Below are 16,721 nucleotides of genomic sequence, written 5' to 3' on the forward strand. Positions count from 1 at the left end.
CCGTTCTGGTCCGCTCCAGCACGCCTGTTATTGACCGCTCAGGTCCGGTCTTGCCACGCTTTTTATTGGCCGCTCTGGTCCGCTCTTGCCGTGCCTTTTATTGACCGCTCAGGTCCGCTCTCACCACGGCTTTTATTGGCCTCTCAGATCCACTCTCGCCACGCCTTTTATTGACCGCTCAGGTCCGCTCTCGCCACGCCTTTTATTGGCCTCTCAGGTCCACTCTCGCCACGCCTTTTATTGGCCTCTCAGATCCACTCTCGCCACGCCTTTTATTGGCCTCTCAGATCCACTCTCGCCACGCCTTTTATTGGCCTCTCAGATCCACTCTCGCCACGCCTTTTATTGACTGCTCAGGTCCGCTCTCGCCACACCTTTTATTGGCCTCTCAGGTCCGCTCTCGCCACGCATTTTATTCACCGCTCTGGTCCGCTCTCACCACGCATTTTATTAGCTGCTCAGGTCCGCTTTCGCTGCACCTTTTATTGACCGCTCAGGTCCGCTCTCGCCACGCCTTTTATTGGCCGCTCAGGTCCGCTCTCGCCACGCCTTTTATTGGCCGCTCAGGACCACTCTCGCCACACCTTTTATTGGCCGCTCAGGTCTGCTCTCGCCACACCTTTTATTGACCACTCAGGTCCGCTCCCGCCATGCCTTTTATTGACCGCTCAGGTCCGCTCTCGCCACGCCTTTTATTGACTGCTCTGGTCCACTCTCGCCACGCCTGTTATTGACTGCTCAGGTCCGCTCTTGCCACGCCTTTTACTGACCGCTCAGTTCCGCTCTCACCACGCCTTTTATTGACCGCTTAGGTCCGCTCTCGCCACGCCTGTTATTGACTGCTCAGGTCCGCTCTCACCACGCCTTTTATTGACCGCTTAGGTCCGCTTTCGCCACGCCTTTTATTAACTGCTCAGGTCCGCTCTCGCCACGCATTTTATTGGGCGCTCTGGTCCGCTCTCGCCACGCTTTTTATTGACCAATCAGGTCCGCTCTCGCCACGCCTTTTATTGGCCTCTCAGGTCCGATCTCGCCACGCTTGTCATTGACTGCTCTGGTCCGCTCTCGCCACGCTTGTTATTGACCGCTCTTTCCACGCCTTTTATTGACCGCTCAGGTCCGCTCTCGCCACGCCTTTTATTGACCGCTCAGGTCCGCTCTCGCCACGCCTTTTATTGGCCTCTCAGGTCCGCTCTCGCCACGCCTTTCATCGACCGCTCAGGTCCGCTCTCGCCACGCCTTTTATTGGCCTCTCAGGTCCGCTTCCGCCACACCTTTTATTGACCGCTCAGGTCCGCTCTCGCCACGCCTTTTATTGGCCGCTCAGGTCCGCTCCCGCCACGCCTTTTATTGACCGCTCAGGTCCGCTCTCGCCACGCCTTTTATTGACCGCTCAGGTCCGCTCCCGCCACGCCTTTTATTGGCCTCTCAGGTCCGCTCTCACCACGCCTTTTATTGGCCTCTCAGGTCCGCTCTCGCCACGCCTGTTATTAACATCTCAGGTCCGCTCCCGCCACGCCTTTTATTGGCCTCTCAGGTCCACTCTCGCCATGCTTTTTATTAGCTGCTCAGGTCCGCGCTCGCCACGCCGTTTATTGACCGCTCAGGTCCGCTCTCGCCACGCCTGTTATTGACCGCTCAGGTCCGCTCTCGCCACGCCTTTTATTGGCCTCTCAGGTTCGCTCTCGCCACTCTTTTTATTGGCCTCTCAGGTCCGCTCATGCCACGCATTTTATTGACCGCTCAGGTCCACTCTTGCCACACCTTTTATTGGCCTCTCAGGTCCGCTCCCGCCACACCTTTTATTGGCCTCTCACGTCCGCTCTCACCACGCATTTTATTGACCGCTCTGGTCCGCTTTCACCACGCCTTTTATTGACCGCTCAGGTCCGCTCTCACCACGCATTTTATTAGCTGCTCAGGTCCGCTCTCGCCACGCCTTTTATTGACTGCTCAGGTCCGCTCTCGCCACGCCTTTTACTGACCGCTCAGTTCCGCTCTCGCCACGCCTTTTATTGACTGCTCTGGTCCGCACCCGCCATGCCTTTTATTGACTGCTCAGGTCCGCTCTCGCCACGCCTTTTATTGACTGCTCTGGTCCACTCTCGCCACGCCTGTTATTGACTGCTCAGGTCCGCTCTCGCCACGCCTTTTACTGACCGCTCAGTTCCGCTCTCACCACGCCTTTTATTGACCGCTCAGGTCCACTCTCGCCACGCCTTTTATTGGCCTCTCAGGTCCGCTCTCGCCACGCCTTTTATTGGCCTCTCAGGTCCGCTCTCACCACGCATTTTATTGACCGCTCTGGTCCGCTCTCACCACGCCTTTTATTGACCGCTCAGGTCCACTCTCGCCACGCTTTTTATTAGCTGCTCAGGTCCGCTCTCGCCACGCCTTTTATTGACCTCTCAGGTCCGCTCTCGCCACGCCTTTTATTGGCCTCTCAGGTCCGCTCTCGCACGCCTGTTATTGACCGCTCAGGTCCACTCTCGCCACGCCTTTTATTGGCCGCTCAGGGCCGCTCTCGCCACTCTTTTTATTGGCCTCTCAGGTCCGCTCTCGCCACACCTTTTATTGACCGCTCAGATCCACTCTCGCCACGCCTTTTATTGACCGCTCAGGTCCGCTCTCGCCACGCCTTTTATTGGCCTCTCAGGTCCACTCTCGCCACGCCTTTTATTGGCCTCTCAGATCCACTCTCGCCACGCCTTTTATTGGCCTCTCAGATCCACTCTCGCCACGCCTTTTATTGGCCTCTCAGGTCCACTCTCGCCATGCTTTTTATTAGCTGCTCAGGTCCGCGCTCGCCACGCCGTTTATTGACCGCTCAGGTCCGCTCTCGCCACGCCTGTTATTGACCGCTCAGGTCCGCTCTCGCCACGCCTTTTATTGGCCTCTCAGGTTCGCTCTCGCCACTCTTTTTATTGGCCTCTCAGGTCCGCTCATGCCACGCATTTTATTGACCGCTCAGGTCCACTCTTGCCACGCCTTTTATTGGCCTCTCAGGTCCGCTCCCGCCACACCTTTTATTGGCCTCTCACGTCCGCTCTCACCACGCATTTTATTGACCGCTCTGGTCCGCTTTCACCACGCCTTTTATTGACCGCTCAGGTCCGCTCTCACCACGCATTTTATTAGCTGCTCAGGTCCGCTCTCGCCACGCCTTTTATTGACTGCTCAGGTCCGCTCTCGCCACGCCTTTTACTGACCGCTCAGTTCCGCTCTCGCCACGCCTTTTATTGACTGCTCTGGTCCGCTCCCGCCATGCCTTTTATTGACTGCTCAGGTCCGCTCTCGCCACGCCTTTTATTGACTGCTCTGGTCCACTCTCGCCACGCCTGTTATTGACTGCTCAGGTCCGCTCTCGCCACGCCTTTTACTGACCGCCCAGTTCCGCTCTCACCACGCCTTTTATTGACCGCTCAGGTCCACTCTCGCCACGCCTTTTATTGGCCTCTCAGGTCCGCTCTCGCCACGCCTTTTATTGGCCTCTCAGGTCCGCTCTCACCACGCATTTTATTGACCGCTCTGGTCCGCTCTCACTACGCCTTTTATTGACCGCTCAGGTCCACTCTCGCCACGCTTTTTATTAGCTGCTCAGGTCCGCTCTCGCCACGCCTTTTATTGACCTCTCAGGTCCGCTCTCGCCACGCCTTTTATTGGCCTCTCAGGTCCGCTCTCGCACGCCTGTTATTGACCGCTCAGGTCCACTCTCGCCACGCCTTTTATTGGCCGCTCAGGGCCGCTCTCGCCACTCTTTTTATTGGCCTCTCAGGTCCGCTCTCGCCACACCTTTTATTGACCGCTCAGGTCCACTCTCGCCACGCCTTTTATTGGCCTCTCAGGTCCGCTCCCGCCACACCTTTTATTGGCCTCTCAGGTCCGCTCTCACCACGCATTTTATTGACCGCTCAGGTCCACTCTCGCCATGCTTTTTATTAGCTGCTCAGGTCTGCTCTCGCCACGCCTTTTATTGGCCTCTCAGGTCCGCTCCCGCCACACCTTTTATTGGCCTCTCAGGTCCGCTCTCACCACGCATTTTATTGGCCTCTCAGGTTCGCTCTCGCCACTCTTTTTATTGGCCTCTCAGGTCCGCTCATGCCACGCATTTTATTGACCGCTCAGGTCCACTCTCGCCATGCTTTTTATTAGCTGCTCAGGTCCACTCTCGCCACGCCTTTTATTGACCTCTCAGGTCCGCTCTCGCCACACCTTTTATTGGCCTCTCAGGTCCGCTCTCACCACGCCTTATATTGACCGTTCTGGTCCGCTCTCGCACGCCTGTTATTGACCGCTCAGGTCCGGTCTTGCCACGCTTTTTATTGGCAGCTCTGGTCCGCTCTTGCCGTGCCTTTTATTGACCGCTCAGGTCCGCTCTCACCACGCCTTTTAATGGCCTCTCAGATCCACTCTCGCCACGCCTTTTATTGACCGCTCAGGTCCGCTCTCGCCACGCCTTTTATTGGCCTCTCAGGTCCACTCTCGCCACGCCTTTTATTGGCCTCTCAGATCCACTCTCGCCACGCCTTTTATTGGCCTCTCAGATCCACTCTCGCCACGCCTTTTATTGGCCTCTCAGATCCACTCTCGCCACGCCTTTTATTGACTGCTCAGGTCCGCTCTCGCCACACCTTTTATTGGCCTCTCAGGTCCGCTCTCGCCACGCATTTTATTGACCGCTCTGGTCCGCTCTCACCACGCATTTTATTAGCTGCTCAGGTCCGCTTTCGCTGCACCTTTTATTGACCGCTCAGGTCCGCTCTCGCCACACCTTTTATTGGCCGCTCAGGTCTGCTCTCGCCACACCTTTCATTGACCACTCAGGTCCGCTCCCGCCATGCCTTTTATTGACCGCTCAGGTCCGCTCTCGCCACGCCTTTTATTGACTGCTCTGGTCCACTCTCGCCACGCCTGTTATTGACTGCTCAGGTCCGCTCTCGCCACGCCTTTTACTGACCGCTCAGTTCCACTCTCACCACGCCTTTTATTGACCGCTTAGGTCCGCTCTCGCCACGCCTGTTATTGACTGCTCAGGTCCGCTCTCACCACGCCTTTTATTGACCGCTCAGGTCCGCTCTCGCCACGCCTTTTATTGGCCTCTCAGGTCCGCTCTCGCCACGCCTTTCATCGACCGCTCAGGTCCGCTCTCGCCACGCCTTTTATTGGCCTCTCAGGTCCGCTTCCGCCACACCTTTTATTGACCGCTCAGGTCCACTCTCGCCACGCCTTTTATTGGCCGCTCAGGTCCGCTCTCGCCACGCCTTTTATTGGCCTCTCAGGTTCGCTCTCGCCACTCTTTTTATTGGCCTCTCAGGTCCGCTCATGCCACGCATTTTATTGACCGATCAGGTCCACTCTCGCCATGCTTTTTATTCGCTGCTCAGGTCCACTCTCGCCACGCCTTTTATTGACCTCTCAGGTCCGCTCTCGCCACACCTTTTATTGGCCTCTCAGGTCCGCTCTCACCACGCCTTATATTGACCGTTCTGGTCCGCTCTCGCACGCCTGTTATTGACTGCTCAGGTCCGGTCTTGCCACGCTTTTTATTGGCCGCTCTGGTCCGCTCTTGCCGTGCCTTTTATTGACCGCTCAGGTCCGCTCTCGCAACGCCTTTTATTGGCCTCTCAGATCCACTCTCGCCACGCCTTTTATTGACCGCTCAGGTCCGCTCTCGCCACGCCTTTTATTGGCCTCTCAGGTCCACTCTCGCCACGCCTTTTATTGGCCTCTCAGATCCACTCTCGCCACGCCTTTTATTGGCCTCTCAGATCCACTCTCGCCACGCCTTTTATTGGCCTCTCAGATCCACTCTCACCACGCTTTTTATTGGCCTCTCAGATCCACTCTCGCCACGCCTTTTATTGACTGCTCAGGTCCGCTCTCGCCACGCCTTTTATTGGCCTCTCAGGTTCGCTCTCGCCACTCTTTTTATTGCCCTCTCAGGTCCGCTCATGCTACGCATTTTATTGACCGCTCAGGTCCACTCTCGCCATGCTTTTTATTCGCTGCTCAGGTCCACTCTCGCAACGCCTTTTATTGACCTCTCAGGTCCGCTCTCGCCACACCATTTATTGGCCTCTCAGGTCCGCTCTCACCATGCCTTATATTGACCGTTCTGGTCCGCTCTAGCACGCCTGTTATTGACCGCTCAGGTCCGGTCTTGCCACGCTTTTTATTGGCCGCTCTGGTCCGCTCTTGCCGTGCCTTTTATTGACCGCTCAGGTCCGCTCTCACCACGCCTTTTATTGGCCTCTCAGATCCACTCTCGCCACGCCTTTTATTGACCGCTCAGGTCCGCTCTCGCCACGCCTTTTATTGGCCTCTCAGGTCCACTCTCGCCACGCCTTTTATTGGCCTCTCAGATCCACTCTCGCCACGCCTTTTATTGGCCTCTCAGATCCACTCTCGCCACGCCTTTTATTGACTGCTCAGGTCCGCTCTCGCCACACCTTTTATTGGCCTCTCAGGTCCGCTCTCGCCACGTATTTTATTCACCGCTCTGGTCCGCTCTCACCACGCATTTTATTAGCTGCTCAGGTCCGCTTTCGCTGCACCTTTTATTGACCGCTCAGGTCCGCTCTCGCCACGCCTTTTATTGGCCGCTCAGGTCCGCTCTCGCCACGCCTTTTATTGGCCGCTCAGGACCACTCTCGCCACACCTTTTATTGGCCGCTCAGGTCTGCTCTCGCCACACCTTTTATTGACCACTCAGGTCCGCTCCCGCCATGCCTTTTATTGACCGCTCAGGTCCGCTCTCGCCACGCCTTTTATTGACTGCTCTGGTCCACTCTCGCCACGCCTGTTATTGACTGCTCAGGTCCGCTCTTGCCACGCCTTTTACTGACCGCTCAGTTCCGCTCTCACCACGCCTTTTATTGACCGCTTAGGTCCGCTCTCGCCACGCCTGTTATTGACTGCTCAGGTCCGCTCTCACCACGCCTTTTATTGACCGCTTTGGTCCGCTTTCGCCACGCCTTTTATTAACTGCTCAGGTCCGCTCTCGCCACGCATTTTATTGGGCGCTCTGGTCCGCTCTCGCCACGCTTTTTATTGACCAATAAGGTCCGCTCTCGCCACGCCTTTTATTGGCCTCTCAGGTCCGATCTCGCCACGCTTGTCATTGACTGCTCTGGTCCGCTCTCGCCACGCTTGTTATTGACCGCTCTTTCCACGCCTTTTATTGACCGCTCAGGTCCGCTCTCGCCACGCCTTTTATTGACCGCTCAGGTCCGCTCTCGCCACGCCTTTTATTGGCCTCTCAGGTCCGCTCTCGCCACGCCTTTCATCGACCGCTCAGGTCCGCTCTCGCCACGCCTTTTATTGGCCTCTCAGGTCCGCTTCCGCCACACCTTTTATTGACCGCTCAGGTCCGCTCTCGCCACGCCTTTTATTGGCCGCTCAGGTCCGCTCCCGCCACGCCTTTTATTGACCGCTCAGGTCCGCTCTCGCCACGCCTTTTATTGACCGCTCAGGTCCGCTCCCGCCACGCCTTTTATTGGCCTCTCAGGTCCGCTCTCACCACGCCTTTTATTGGCCTCTCAGGTCCGCTCTCGCCACGCCTGTTATTAACATCTCAGGTCCGCTCCCGCCACGCCTTTTATTGGCCTCTCAGGTCCACTCTCGCCATGCTTTTTATTAGCTGCTCAGGTCCGCGCTCGCCACGCCGTTTATTGACCGCTCAGGTCCGCTCTCGCCACGCCTGTTATTGACCGCTCAGGTCCGCTCTCGCCACGCCTTTTATTGGCCTCTCAGGTTCGCTCTCGCCACTCTTTTTATTGGCCTCTCAGGTCCGCTCATGCCACGCATTTTATTGACCGCTCAGGTCCACTCTTGCCACACCTTTTATTGGCCTCTCAGGTCCGCTCCCGCCACACCTTTTATTGGCCTCTCACGTCCGCTCTCACCACGCATTTTATTGACCGCTCTGGTCCGCTTTCACCACGCCTTTTATTGACCGCTCAGGTCCGCTCTCACCACGCATTTTATTAGCTGCTCAGGTCCGCTCTCGCCACGCCTTTTATTGACTGCTCAGGTCCGCTCTCGCCACGCCTTTTACTGACCGCTCAGTTCCGCTCTCGCCACGCCTTTTATTGACTGCTCTGGTCCGCACCCGCCATGCCTTTTATTGACTGCTCAGGTCCGCTCTCGCCACGCCTTTTATTGACTGCTCTGGTCCACTCTCGCCACGCCTGTTATTGACTGCTCAGGTCCGCTCTCGCCACGCCTTTTACTGACCGCTCAGTTCCGCTCTCACCACGCCTTTTATTGACCGCTCAGGTCCACTCTCGCCACGCCTTTTATTGGCCTCTCAGGTCCGCTCTCGCCACGCCTTTTATTGGCCTCTCAGGTCCGCTCTCACCACGCATTTTATTGACCGCTCTGGTCCGCTCTCACCACGCCTTTTATTGACCGCTCAGGTCCACTCTCGCCACGCTTTTTATTAGCTGCTCAGGTCCGCTCTCGCCACGCCTTTTATTGACCTCTCAGGTCCGCTCTCGCCACGCCTTTTATTGGCCTCTCAGGTCCGCTCTCGCACGCCTGTTATTGACCGCTCAGGTCCACTCTCGCCACGCCTTTTATTGGCCGCTCAGGGCCGCTCTCGCCACTCTTTTTATTGGCCTCTCAGGTCCGCTCTCGCCACACCTTTTATTGACCGCTCAGATCCACTCTCGCCACGCCTTTTATTGACCGCTCAGGTCCGCTCTCGCCACGCCTTTTATTGGCCTCTCAGGTCCACTCTCGCCACGCCTTTTATTGGCCTCTCAGATCCACTCTCGCCACGCCTTTTATTGGCCTCTCAGATCCACTCTCGCCACGCCTTTTATTGGCCTCTCAGGTCCACTCTCGCCATGCTTTTTATTAGCTGCTCAGGTCCGCGCTCGCCACGCCGTTTATTGACCGCTCAGGTCCGCTCTCGCCACGCCTGTTATTGACCGCTCAGGTCCGCTCTCGCCACGCCTTTTATTGGCCTCTCAGGTTCGCTCTCGCCACTCTTTTTATTGGCCTCTCAGGTCCGCTCATGCCACGCATTTTATTGACCGCTCAGGTCCACTCTTGCCACGCCTTTTATTGGCCTCTCAGGTCCGCTCCCGCCACACCTTTTATTGGCCTCTCACGTCCGCTCTCACCACGCATTTTATTGACCGCTCTGGTCCGCTTTCACCACGCCTTTTATTGACCGCTCAGGTCCGCTCTCACCACGCATTTAATTAGCTGCTCAGGTCCGCTCTCGCCACGCCTTTTATTGACTGCTCAGGTCCGCTCTCGCCACGCCTTTTACTGACCGCTCAGTTCCGCTCTCGCCACGCCTTTTATTGACTGCTCTGGTCCGCTCCCGCCATGCCTTTTATTGACTGCTCAGGTCCGCTCTCGCCACGCCTTTTATTGACTGCTCTGGTCCACTCTCGCCACGCCTGTTATTGACTGCTCAGGTCCGCTCTCGCCACGCCTTTTACTGACCGCTCAGTTCCGCTCTCACCACGCCTTTTATTGACCGCTCAGGTCCACTCTCGCCACGCCTTTTATTGGCCTCTCAGGTCCGCTCTCGCCACGCCTTTTATTGGCCTCTCAGGTCCGCTCTCACCACGCATTTTATTGACCGCTCTGGTCCGCTCTCACCACGCCTTTTATTGACCGCTCAGGTCCACTCTCGCCACGCTTTTTATTAGCTGCTCAGGTCCGCTCTCGCCACGCCTTTTATTGACCTCTCAGGTCCGCTCTCGCCACGCCTTTTATTGGCCTCTCAGGTCCGCTCTCGCACGCCTGTTATTGACCGCTCAGGTCCACTCTCGCCACGCCTTTTATTGGCCGCTCAGGGCCGCTCTCGCCACTCTTTTTATTGGCCTCTCAGGTCCGCTCTCGCCACACCTTTTATTGACCGCTCAGGTCCACTCTCGCCACGCCTTTTATTGGCCTCTCAGGTCCGCTCCCGCCACACCTTTTATTGGCCTCTCAGGTCCGCTCTCACCACGCATTTTATTGACCGCTCAGGTCCACTCTCGCCATGCTTTTTATTAGCTGCTCAGGTCTGCTCTCGCCACGCCTTTTATTGGCCTCTCAGGTCCGCTCCCGCCACACCTTTTATTGGCCTCTCAGGTCCGCTCTCACCACGCATTTTATTGGCCTCTCAGGTTCGCTCTCGCCACTCTTTTTATTGGCCTCTCAGGTCCGCTCATGCCACGCATTTTATTGACCGCTCAGGTCCACTCTCGCCATGCTTTTTATTAGCTGCTCAGGTCCACTCTCGCCACGCCTTTTATTGACCTCTCAGGTCCGCTCTCGCCACACCTTTTATTGGCCTCTCAGGTCCGCTCTCACCACGCCTTATATTGACCGTTCTGGTCCGCTCTCGCACGCCTGTTATTGACCGCTCAGGTCCGGTCTTGCCACGCTTTTTATTGGCCGCTCTGGTCCGCTCTTGCCGTGCCTTTTATTGACCGCTCAGGTCCGCTCTCACCACGCCTTTTATTGGCCTCTCAGATCCACTCTCGCCACGCCTTTTATTGACCGCTCAGGTCCGCTCTCGCCACGCCTTTTATTGGCCTCTCAGGTCCACTCTCGCCACGCCTTTTATTGGCCTCTCAGATCCACTCTCGCCACGCCTTTTATTGGCCTCTCAGATCCACTCTCGCCACGCCTTTTATTGGCCTCTCAGATCCACTCTCGCCACGCCTTTTATTGACTGCTCAGGTCCGCTCTCGCCACACCTTTTATTGGCCTCTCAGGTCCGCTCTCGCCACGCATTTTATTGACCGCTCTGGTCCGCTCTCACCACGCATTTTATTAGCTGCTCAGGTCCGCTTTCGCTGCACCTTTTATTGACCGCTCAGGTCCGCTCTCGCCACACCTTTTATTGGCCGCTCAGGTCTGCTCTCGCCACACCTTTCATTGACCACTCAGGTCCGCTCCCGCCATGCCTTTTATTGACCGCTCAGGTCCGCTCTCGCCACGCCTTTTATTGACTGCTCTGGTCCACTCTCGCCACGCCTGTTATTGACTGCTCAGGTCCGCTCTCGCCACGCCTTTTACTGACCGCTCAGTTCCACTCTCACCACGCCTTTTATTGACCGCTTAGGTCCGCTCTCGCCACGCCTGTTATTGACTGCTCAGGTCCGCTCTCACCACGCCTTTTATTGACCGCTTAGGTCCGCTTTCGCCACGCCTTTTATTGACTGCTCAGGTCCGCTCTCGCCACGCCTTTTATTGGCCTCTCAGGTCCGATCTCGCCACGCTTGTTATTGACTGCTCTGGTCCGCTCTCGCCACGCTTGTTATTGACCGCTCTTTCCACGCCTTTTATTGACCGCTCAGGTCCGCTCTCGCCACGCCTTTTATTGACCGCTCAGGTCCGCTCTCGCCACGCCTTTTATTGGCCGCTCAGGTCCGCTCCCGCCACGCCTTTTATTGACCGCTCAGGTCCGCTCTCGCCACGCCTTTTATTGACCGCTCAGGTCCGCTCCCGCCACGCCTTTTATTGGCCTCTCAGGTCCGCTCTCACCACGCCTTTTATTGGCCTCTCAGGTCCGCTCTCGCCACGCCTGTTATTAACATCTCAGGTCAGCTCCCGCCACGCCTTTTATTGGCCTCTCAGGTCCACTCTCGCCATGCTTTTTATTAGCTGCTCAGGTCCGCGCTCGCCACGCCGTTTATTGAGCGTTCTGGTCCGCTCTCGCACGCCTGTTATTGACCGCTCAGGTCCGGTCTTGCCACGCTTGTTATTGACTGCTCTGGTCCGCTCTCGCCACGCTTGTTATTGACCGCTCTTTCCACGCCTTTTATTGACCGCTCAGGTCCGCTCTCGCCACGCCTTTTATTGACCGCTCAGGTCCGCTCTCGCCACGCCTTTTATTGGCCGCTCAGGTCCGCTCCCGCCACGCCTTTTATTGACCGCTCAGGTCCGCTCTCGCCACGCCTTTTATTGACCGCTCAGGTCCGCTCCCGCCACGCCTTTTATTGGCCTCTCAGGTCCGCTCTCGCCACGCCTGTTATTAACATCTCAGGTCAGCTCCCGCCACGCCTTTTATTGGCCTCTCAGGTCCACTCTCGCCATGCTTTTTATTAGCTGCTCAGGTCCGCGCTCGCCACGCCGTTTATTGAGCGTTCTGGTCCGCTCTCGCACACCTGTTATTGACCGCTCAGGTCCGGTCTTGCCACGCTTTTTATTGGCCGCTCTGGTCCGGTCTTGCCGTGCCTTTTATTGACCGCTCAGGTCCGCTCTCGCCACGCCTTTTATTAGCCTCTCAGATCCACTCTCGCCACGCCTTTTATTGGCCTCTCAGGTCCGCTCTCGCCACGCCTTTTATTGGCCTCTCAGGTCCGCTCTCACCACGCATTTTATTGACCGCTCTGGTCCGCTCTCACCACGCCTTTTATTGACCGCTCAGGTCCACTCTCGCCACGCTTTTTATTAGCTGCTCAGGTCCGCTCTCGCCACGCCTTTTATTGACCTCTCAGGTCCGCTCTCGCCACGCCTTTTATTGGCCTCTCAGGTCCGCTCTCGCACGCCTGTTATTGACCGCTCAGGTCCACTCTCGCCACGCCTTTTATTGGCCGCTCAGGGCCGCTCTCGCCACTCTTTTTATTGGCCTCTCAGGTCCGCTCTCGCCACACCTTTTATTGACCGCTCAGGTCCACTCTCGCCACGCCTTTTATTGGCCTCTCAGGTCCGCTCCCGCCACACCTTTTATTGGCCTCTCAGGTCCGCTCTCACCACGCATTTTATTGACCGCTCAGGTCCACTCTCGCCATGCTTTTTATTAGCTGCTCAGGTCTGCTCTCGCCACGCCTTTTATTGGCCTCTCAGGTCCGCTCCCGCCACACCTTTTATTGGCCTCTCAGGTCCGCTCTCACCACGCATTTTATTGGCCTCTCAGGTTCGCTCTCGCCACTCTTTTTATTGGCCTCTCAGGTCCGCTCATGCCACGCATTTTATTGACCGCTCAGGTCCACTCTCGCCATGCTTTTTATTAGCTGCTCAGGTCCACTCTCGCCACGCCTTTTATTGACCTCTCAGGTCCGCTCTCGCCACACCTTTTATTGGCCTCTCAGGTCCGCTCTCACCACGCCTTATATTGACCGTTCTGGTCCGCTCTCGCACGCCTGTTATTGACCGCTCAGGTCCGGTCTTGCCACGCTTTTTATTGGCCGCTCTGGTCCGCTCTTGCCGTGCCTTTTATTGACCGCTCAGGTCCGCTCTCACCACGCCTTTTATTGGCCTCTCAGATCCACTCTCGCCACGCCTTTTATTGACCGCTCAGGTCCGCTCTCGCCACGCCTTTTATTGGCCTCTCAGGTCCACTCTCGCCACGCCTTTTATTGGCCTCTCAGATCCACTCTCGCCACGCCTTTTATTGGCCTCTCAGATCCACTCTCGCCACGCCTTTTATTGGCCTCTCAGATCCACTCTCGCCACGCCTTTTATTGACTGCTCAGGTCCGCTCTCGCCACACCTTTTATTGGCCTCTCAGGTCCGCTCTCGCCACGCATTTTATTGACCGCTCTGGTCCGCTCTCACCACGCATTTTATTAGCTGCTCAGGTCCGCTTTCGCTGCACCTTTTATTGACCGCTCAGGTCCGCTCTCGCCACACCTTTTATTGGCCGCTCAGGTCTGCTCTCGCCACACCTTTCATTGACCACTCAGGTCCGCTCCCGCCATGCCTTTTATTGACCGCTCAGGTCCGCTCTCGCCACGCCTTTTATTGACTGCTCTGGTCCACTCTCGCCACGCCTGTTATTGACTGCTCAGGTCCGCTCTCGCCACGCCTTTTACTGACCGCTCAGTTCCACTCTCACCACGCCTTTTATTGACCGCTTAGGTCCGCTCTCGCCACGCCTGTTATTGACTGCTCAGGTCCGCTCTCACCACGCCTTTTATTGACCGCTTAGGTCCGCTTTCGCCACGCCTTTTATTGACTGCTCAGGTCCGCTCTCGCCACGCCTTTTATTGGCCTCTCAGGTCCGATCTCGCCACGCTTGTTATTGACTGCTCTGGTCCGCTCTCGCCACGCTTGTTATTGACCGCTCTTTCCACGCCTTTTATTGACCGCTCAGGTCCGCTCTCGCCACGCCTTTTATTGACCGCTCAGGTCCGCTCTCGCCACGCCTTTTATTGGCCGCTCAGGTCCGCTCCCGCCACGCCTTTTATTGACCGCTCAGGTCCGCTCTCGCCACGCCTTTTATTGACCGCTCAGGTCCGCTCCCGCCACGCCTTTTATTGGCCTCTCAGGTCCGCTCTCACCACGCCTTTTATTGGCCTCTCAGGTCCGCTCTCGCCACGCCTGTTATTAACATCTCAGGTCAGCTCCCGCCACGCCTTTTATTGGCCTCTCAGGTCCACTCTCGCCATGCTTTTTATTAGCTGCTCAGGTCCGCGCTCGCCACGCCGTTTATTGAGCGTTCTGGTCCGCTCTCGCACGCCTGTTATTGACCGCTCAGGTCCGGTCTTGCCACGCTTGTTATTGACTGCTCTGGTCCGCTCTCGCCACGCTTGTTATTGACCGCTCTTTCCACGCCTTTTATTGACCGCTCAGGTCCGCTCTCGCCACGCCTTTTATTGACCGCTCAGGTCCGCTCTCGCCACGCCTTTTATTGGCCGCTCAGGTCCGCTCCCGCCACGCCTTTTATTGACCGCTCAGGTCCGCTCTCGCCACGCCTTTTATTGACCGCTCAGGTCCGCTCCCGCCACGCCTTTTATTGGCCTCTCAGGTCCGCTCTCACCACGCCTTTTATTGGCCTCTCAGGTCCGCTCTCGCCACGCCTGTTATTAACATCTCAGGTCAGCTCCCGCCACGCCTTTTATTGGCCTCTCAGGTCCACTCTCGCCATGCTTTTTATTAGCTGCTCAGGTCCGCGCTCGCCACGCCGTTTATTGAGCGTTCTGGTCCGCTCTCGCACGCCTGTTATTGACCGCTCAGGTCCGGTCTTGCCACGCTTTTTATTGGCCGCTCTGGTCCGGTCTTGCCGTGCCTTTTATTGACCGCTCAGGTCCGCTCTCGCCACGCCTTTTATTAGCCTCTCAGATCCACTCTCGCCACGCCTTTTATTGACCGCTCAGGTCCGCTCTCGCCACGCCTTTTATTGGCCTCTCAGGTCCACTCTCGCCACGCCTTTTATTGGCCTCTCAGATCCACTCTCGCCACGCGTTTTATTGGCCTCTCAGATCCACTCTCACCACGCTTTTTATTGGCCTCTCAGATCCACTCTCGCCACGCCTTTTATTGACCGCTCAGGTCCGCTCTCACCACGCATTTTATTAGCTGCTCAGGTCCGCTCTCGCCACGCCTTTTATTGACTGCTCAGGTCCGCTCTCGCCACACCTTTTACTGACCGCTCAGTTCTGCTCTCGCCACGCATTTTATTGACCACTCAGGTCCGCTCCCGCCATGCCTTTTATTGACCGCTCAGGTCCGCTCTCGCCGCGCCTTTTATTGACTGCTCTGGTCTACTCTCGCCACGCCCGTTATTGACTGCTCAGGTCCGCTCTCGCCACGCCTTTTACTGACCGCTCAGTTCCGCTCTCACCACGCCTTTTATTGACCGCTTAGGTCCGCTCTCGCCACGCCTGTTATTGACTGCTCAGGTCCGCTCTCACCACGCCTTTTATTGACCGCTCAGGTCCGCTCTCGCCACGCCTGTTATTGACTGCTCAGGTCCGCTCTCGCCACGCATTTTATTGGGCGCTCTGGTCCGCTCTCGCCATGCTTTTTATTGACTGCTCTGGTCCGCTCTCGCCACGCTTGTTATTGACCGCTCTTGCCACGCCTTTTATTGACCGCTCAGGTCCGCTCTCGCCACGCCTTTTATTGACCGCTCAGGTCCGCTCTCGCCACGCCTTTTATTGGCCTCTCAGGTCCGCTCTCGCCACGCCTTTCATCGACCGCTCAGGTCTGCTCTCGCCACGCCTTTTATTGGCTTCTCAGGTCCGCTTCCGCCACACCTTTTATTGACCGCTCAGGTCCACTCTCGCCACGCCTTTTATTGGCCGCTCAGGTCCGCTCTCGCCACGCCTTTTATTGACCGCTCAGGTCCGCTCCCGCCACGCCTTTTATTGGCCTCTCAGGTCCGCTCTCACCACGCCTTTTATTGGCCTCTCAGGTCCGCTCTCGCCACGCCTGTTATTAACATCTGAGGTCCGCTCCCGCCACGCCTTTTATTGGCCTCTCAGGTCCACTCTCGCCATGCTTTTTATTAGCTGCTCAGGTCCGCGCTCGCCACGCCTTTTATTGACCGCTCAGGTCCGCTCTCGCCACGCCTGTTATTGACCGCTCAGGTCCGCTCTCGCCACGCCTTTTATTGGCCTCTCAGGTTCGCTCTCGCCACTCTTTTTATTGGCCTCTCAGGTCCGCTCATGCCACGCATTTTATTGACCGCTCAGGTCCACTCTCGCCATGCTTTTTATTAGCTGCTCAGGTCCAGTCTCGCCACGCCTTTTATTGACCTCTCAGGTCCGCTCTCGCCACACCATTTATTGGCCTCTCAGGTCCGCTCTCACCACGCCTTATATTGACCATTTCTGGTCCGCTCTCGCACGCCTGTTATTGACCGCTCAGGTCCGCTCTTGCCACGCTTTTTATTGGCCGCTCTGGTCCGCTCTTGCCGTGCCTTTTATTGACCGCTCAGGTCCGCTCTCGCCACGCCTTTTATTGGCCTCTCACGTCCGCTCTCACCACGCATTTTATTGACCGCTCTGGTCCGCTTTCACCACGCCTTTTATTGACCGCTC

Source organism: Heptranchias perlo, chromosome 8 (assembly GCF_035084215.1).
Source record: "Heptranchias perlo isolate sHepPer1 chromosome 8, sHepPer1.hap1, whole genome shotgun sequence".
In the NCBI taxonomy this organism is placed as follows: domain Eukaryota; kingdom Metazoa; phylum Chordata; class Chondrichthyes; order Hexanchiformes; family Hexanchidae; genus Heptranchias; species Heptranchias perlo.